Source organism: Triturus cristatus, chromosome 3_2 (genome assembly GCF_964204655.1).
Source record: "Triturus cristatus chromosome 3_2, aTriCri1.1, whole genome shotgun sequence".
Classification (NCBI taxonomy): Eukaryota; Metazoa; Chordata; class Amphibia; order Caudata; family Salamandridae; genus Triturus; species Triturus cristatus.
This window is the reverse complement of record NC_140584.1, coordinates 793,195,437-793,202,319: the sequence shown is the minus strand read 5'-3', so window position 1 is coordinate 793,202,319 and position 6,883 is coordinate 793,195,437.

Here is a 6,883-nt window from a genome sequence, read left to right as displayed (position 1 = left end):
CCGGAGGTCGGGAGTGGAGGTCGCACTCCGGAGTCGCCGGAAACCTGAGGAGAGGAGCACCGGAGGTCGGGAGTGAGGATCGCACTCCGGAGCCGCCGGAAGTCGACATCGAACCAAGGCCGGCCGACGTCATCGAAGCTGAGGTCGCCATCGGACCGGAGCCGCCCGAAGTCGACATCGAGTCAAGACTGCCCGACGCCATCGAATCGGAGGTCGAGATCGAGCCGAGGCCGCCGACATCGAACCGGAGCCGCCTACCGGCGTCGTCAGGAACTGACATTGTGCCGAGGCCGCCGACATCGAACCGGATCCGCCTCACGGCGTCGACACGACTCCAGCGGCGTCGGAACTTCAGAAAAAGGGCAGTAAATGGAATAGAGGGCGCCAAAGGCCCTGTGGAATCCTAAGAGACTACTCTAGGGGTTAGAGAGGTGCTGGAACCAGCTGGACTGTGCCAGGGGTGAGCTGAGACTAATTTAGAGGGGTTGTGTAGAGTGAGAGAGCCAGGTCTCTGGTATTCCCCCCTTGATCTACCTCAGTTTAGGCCTCAGCCTTGTCCAAGCCAGGGAGTAGACACCCTCAAGCCTTCCACATCCCCACAAGCTGTGCCTGGGCCAAATTAGCCCATAGTAATCTCAAATGTGATCTGATTATATGAGTGTCACTGTCAGCTTTTAATTATTTATTGAGGGCACTGTATTTATTGTATTTAACCTATTTATTGCTTCACTGTATTTATTGGTCCACAGTATTTATTGATGCACAATATTTATTGGTTTACAGTATTTATTGCCTCAGAATATTTAATTGCCTGTATGTATTGCACTTATATTTATGCCTTCATTATTTATGATCACCCCTATTTATTGAATCATTAAGCCAGTATTTATTTGACCTGCACTATTTAAAAAGCTTGTATATTGTGATTGTGTTATTATTTATCTAATCAGCAACTAAGAGAAAAAGAAGATAAAGAAAGATATTTTCATAATTTTTACGGTGTAGAGTCGTTTTTGGAACGGATGCACGCATGGTTATTGTATGGGTATGTCGTATGCTTAGCACGGAGCCTGATTCCTGACCACTCGAGCCAAGCTACCACTGTATGTGTCCCCGGAAATACTCCGTTACCACCAACCCTTACCGGTGTGGGAGTGGAGTGATTTCCAACAATGGTGTACCCTGGAGGGGTGAGAATGTCAAGAATGGGGGTGGAGTGGACATTGAGCCAGGATTCAGTGAGGAAAGTGATGTCAATTTCTTCGGCGAGTAGAGTTTCAGCAATGTCTGTGGCGTATTGTACTGCTGATCTGCAGTTGAGGAACATGCAAGAGAGAGGACGGGCAGCCTCGATGATGGGGGGAGTAAGGTGGATAGAGGAGTATTGAGCAGGAGGTCAAGGCGAGTGGACATTTTTAGGGATTCTGTTAGTGCCGATAATAACAGGGATGGGGAAAGGGGCTGACTTCTGGCTCAAAGCGAGGTAAGAGTCGTTGATCTCTTCAGGTTTCGGTATCGAAAAGGGTTGGCGATCCTTGTTGGGTCGAAGTGCCTGACTCACTGACGGACTGGAGGGATGAGGGGTGCACTGTGGGGCCAAGGGAGCGGTATTGAGTGGGGTGGGAGGAAATCTACCCTGAGAGAGGGAGCACAGCGGCTTGGTCCTGTTGAGAAGATCTTGTTGTAAGTGTAGGAAATCAGCAGCAAGGGAGTTAATTTTCTGCTCCATTCTGTTCAGTTGCTGTGCTATTGAGCTGAAAAAGTTTAAGGTTTTAGGCAGGGGCCCAGAATGACTTGGATCTTTGGAGGGAGAGTGAACTGGGGTCGAGGATTGGACGGAATCAGTGGGATTAGGAGAGAGGAGAGGTTGGACGCGGGGAGCCAGATTAGTAATTCTCCCATTCAGGGAGTTCAAAGGAGGAGTAGAGGGTCTACTGTCCAAGTGAGGGGGGAGAGAAATTCTAGGTAAGAAGTCAGAGTTACGGGGAATGTCAATGAGATTAGCGGTGGAGGCAGGTTGTGTATGTGGGTGTGCGGAGGGGGAGCGTGTAGTGATAATAGGGGGGAACATGTTTATAGGATTGGTGACGATATTGGCCATGGGGATGACACAGGGGTGGTCAGTGAGGTAATCGGTGGAGACTGGTTGTGTCTGTGGATGTGGGGCATCGGAGGGGGTGTGTGCAGTGGTAGTAGGGGGAGAGTGACCACTGGATTGGAGATGACGTTGGACATGGGGGAAGTAAGGGTCGGGGGAAAAGGGTCTGTGTTGGAGGAAGAGGCAGTTTGTGAGGGAGGGTTCAGATTATCAGGGGTCGAGCGGAGAGTGCCTGTGGGGATTTCGGTCATGGCAGGGCAGAGGTTAGAGTCCGAGCTGTCAAGATGTAGATCGGTCTTGTGGTGTTTGTTAATTGTGAGTTTGTTGTTCCTGGTGTGCTCAGTAGATGTAATAGTTGTTGGTGTTTGGAGGCGGAGAGTAATGATAGGGGTGGTGTGATTATAGTGAGTGATGGTGGATGTCCATGAATTGAAGAGAGGTTCTTCAGGGCAGGGAGATTGGATCAGTTCCACGTTATTAGTAAGGGTGATGGTGGGTTGGGGAGATATGGTTTGACGGCTCAGTTAAGCTAACGAGGAAAGAAGTGTGGGGAAGTGGCAGTCAAAAGTGGTGAGGTGCGGGTCGGTGGCCTGTATGAGAATGGTTCCGGTTCTGTAGATGGAGATGGTGAGTTCCCCTTTGAAGGTCGGGGAGATGGTAGTGGAGATTTTTTCACCATAGGGAATGATTACTGACTTGGCGACTTGAAGGTGAAGCGAGAAGGTGGTTTTCCATTTAGCCGGGCGATTTGTGTAGAAAATGAAGTTAGTTTTCGTGTTGCCGTTGGTTGCTGTGTGGTAGTTATCTACAATGAGTGTTTTCCTAATGTTTTCCAGTGCCCAAAATCTACACATTCTACAAAGCTGTGAAATGTGGATGATGGATGTGACATTTAGAGCACGTTCTTAGCCTTTTGCCTACAATTATACAATGCATAGCAAATAACAAAATAACATTGCAATAGCATGCTCTGCACTCCCAATTTACCTCGATGCTAGACCTGTCAGCCATAGGGTCATCTTCCTCCCCAACTTTTTGCCTTCCTTCTCTTTTTCTGACCTCGTTGTTTCTGGTATTAGGACTCAGCGCACTTTACCACTGCTAACCAGTGCTGAACTGTTTGTACTCTCTCCTCTAAACATGGTAATATTGGCCTTTCCCCAATTGGCATATTTAATTTACTTGGAAGTCCTCAGTAAGGTAGCATTACCCGTGCCTGGGCCCTGTACATTAAATGCCGCTAGTGGGTCTGCAGCACTGGTCGGGCCACCCACTTAAGTAGCCCTTTGAAGATTGCGGGTCTGCCTTTGCAGAGCCTGCGTGTGCAGTTATAAACTGCCAATTTGACCTGGCTAAATAAACCTTTTGCTTCATTTTTCTTGCTTAAATTTATCAGCTATAAATATCTTTGTGGGTTAGGGCAAGTAGATGGTGTACACTCAAAGGATTTTCGCTGCTCACTTCTGTAAGCAAAAAGATTAGTACAATCAAAACTGTTTACGGTTTTTTTCTTGAATATCTTCCTTCTAGCTGATAGTTTTGGTGAATGAAATAAGTACTTTGCCTTTATTACCAACTTCAGATGAGGGAACAACAATAAAAGAGCTGCTCAGCATTGTTAAAGCCACCGATGTGTACTTCAGCCATCGAAGCTGGGACCATGGTAGCAGGGAAGAGTCACATGTGGAGACAGGACCGGGGAGAGGACTGGACCAGAGGCATGGTGGGCTAAGGCTTCCCTCCCATGAACAAAAGCAGCTTGAGTCACAGCTGAGAGCTGAAACGACTTTTGGTGAAATTAGCCATGCCTTTCTTTTAGAGATAACTCCAAGATTTCTTTGTCTTTTTCGACTAAAACATCTAAGTATAGAAAACATCTCAGAGCCGCTATCAGGTGGAATCTTAATCCCATTTAAGCACAGTGCAGAGAAGATTCAAGGCAGGTTGTTGGGCAAAGGCGCACCCAATTCGGGGGCTGGTCCTTCCCAATCAGTATCTCAACAGCATCCCCGACTGTGCGATGGTTCATGCGACTCTTTCAGTCAGAGGAAGGCTGCAGTTGTACCTGGAGCCCCGGAGACACACAGTTTTGGGCTAATAAGTCGTGGGCATTGTGAGGAGAGCCTACAGTGGGGGAGTTTCATCGCTCCCTTCTGTTTCCGATATCCTTTCTACCGGGTCACTGACAGATCTGTGGGGAAGGTGCATGCAGTATTGGAATGGATTCAGGAGATTCTATTCAAGAAAGCCAGTTCCCAAGAACCAAAGGAACAGCAGGGGCAGGATGCGCACTCCACAGTCTTTCTAGTAGAGAAGGCTATGGGAATGTACGAACTCATCAGTTTAAAAGAGGTGAATCGATTTATAAAGACCATCGTTTTCCAGATGGAAACTCTACAGAAAATGATCTTTATTTTCTGGGGTAATGCTTGATGTTCCTGGATTTGAAGGATTCCCAACTTCATTTTGTTCTGTGTATTGAACACACAGGTTACTGCACTTACATATCCAATTTGAGGTTCTCCAGTTTGACCTGAAGTGTGACCCGGGGGCATTTAAACAGATATTCACCCACACTGAGTGTCGCATGCCTAGTCATGGAATTGCAGCCCACCCTATCTAATCAAATGGTTGGTTCATACAAACTCCTGACATGGAGGTTGTATGTTAGTTACTGGTACAAATTTATCAAAGCTGATAGCATGTCAGGATCACAGTTCATGGATGCCTGATTCAGGAATGACTGAGATACTGTGTTCTTGTTAGACTGAGGAAATATGAATTTTTATGATCAATTGTGTCCCCTATCTAGACCCCAACGGCTCCATGTACATGCTACAAGTACATGTATGTTCCCTCCACTTCAAGCTATGAAGACGCAAATACAATTGTGTCCAACGTTAATATGTCCTCTTTCAGATCTGCCATGAATGGGTCAGATATTCCGTTCCTAAGTATGCCTTGCCACCGTCTTTATATGGTATACTTTTCACGTTTTCCAGCTCTGGCAAGGTAGGCCCTGAATTCTGCCATCGAGCTTTTCCTGCTTCTGCCTCTGAATGCTCCAGCCTGGACCTGTATCTGTATCCATGAACTTTGTCTTACTTCCTGCGCGGCTAACGGTGCCTAGCCCGGCCTGTTGCCTGCCAAAACTGTATTCAGCCTTCAAGTTATCTGCTCCGCTCCTCGAGAAATGCATTCCTGTCTAGTAGCTTAGGTAAACATCCCTCCAGCTGCAAAGCAAAGGGCCAGGCCTTACTGTCTCCGTGCAAGTAATTCATGACTTTCGTTACCATGGTAGGCCCATGCCCCCTCGCATCTCATGTAGACACTTAGACGCTTGTACACGCACTAGCAGTCAGTATAGAATAGGCTCTGTCCGAAAGACCTTTCCTTCCAGATTATATAGTTCCTTAAACACAAGATATTAGATATGATTTGGGATTAGGTTGTCCTGACATCCCAGACTTCTGTCTCCTCATGTAGGGCTAAATGTCAAGTTCCCTTCACCCTCTAGTTACACGTCAATCACACGTCATGCGGCTGCGCGCGCATCTCTGCCATGTATTTTTGCTGACTTTGCAGAATTCTCTTATGGATCCACCCACTTGTGTCATCATCATAATGACGTTTCTAGTATACGCCTTTATGCACGCCTATTGTAACGCCTTTTTCATTACGTATGTGTATTCTTATCTCTCTTCTCAACTGTAACGCCTTCTGCATATGTCTTTACTGTAATGCATTTTTCTATAAATATGATAACCTGTCAATAATGTATTGCTGATCCCTTCCTGAACCTTCGTGGTGACGGAACTCGATTGCCTGGTTCGAACCATAATTCCTTTGTAAGGAATAAATTCCCTTTTATAACCTCAAATACCACGGATTCTGCCTCTTATTTTTACTGAGTTATTCTTATTGAATTTTACCGCATAAATTAAGTCTAGGTAATTTAAATTTACCACATAATTGGCGCCCGAATAGGGACACCTCTCACACCCCACGCGCCGGAGGTGCGTTGCAGACCCGGTCTCCTGCCACAGCCGGACGGACAATTACGCGTACCCGCAGGATTTCCTGTATCTCCCTCAGGCCAACGGGGGCGACTGAGGCTGCGATCGACACCCAGACGAGGCGGTGAGGAGTGCGGAGAATCCCGACCAGAGCCTAGCTGAGAGAGCAAGATCCGAGGTATACAGAGGCCCACCAGATTCCGAAGTTCCGAAGTATCTAAGTCACGAGTCCAGTCCAGTTTGGTCTAGTCCAGTCCAGACTTCCGAGGCCTTCCGTTCCGTGCTTCCCGGTGAGTACCGTTGCTGGGGACGCATCTAGACGTGCACATTAGTTTGTGCCAGTCAAGACGGGTTTGGGTACACAGACCTGGTCTGCACTGTTTTAGCAGTGTATCTGTACTGTTTAGCAGTACATACAGTATATTTAGTATTATGCAGTTAACTAGTTTTATTCTAATTATTATTGTTCGTTTCTAAAAAGTTTGTGATATGTTTTAAATGTCGTGGTATGAGTGATTGTTCGATCTTCATTATTGTGTTTATTGTAATTATTGTGTTCAAAACCAAGTAAGAATTAAGTAGCAAGGTTCAAGATGCCGTTATTTTCAAAATTAAGACAGATAAAAACTAGAAAAGGGATACTCGAGGAAGCTGTTCCCATTCCACCTAGGGACACTCCAGGGTACTTTATGTACCATAAACATGGCCTAGATGCCGTATTATATCTTGATCTATGGGTGGACTACACCAAGGATTTAGCAGAGAGTCA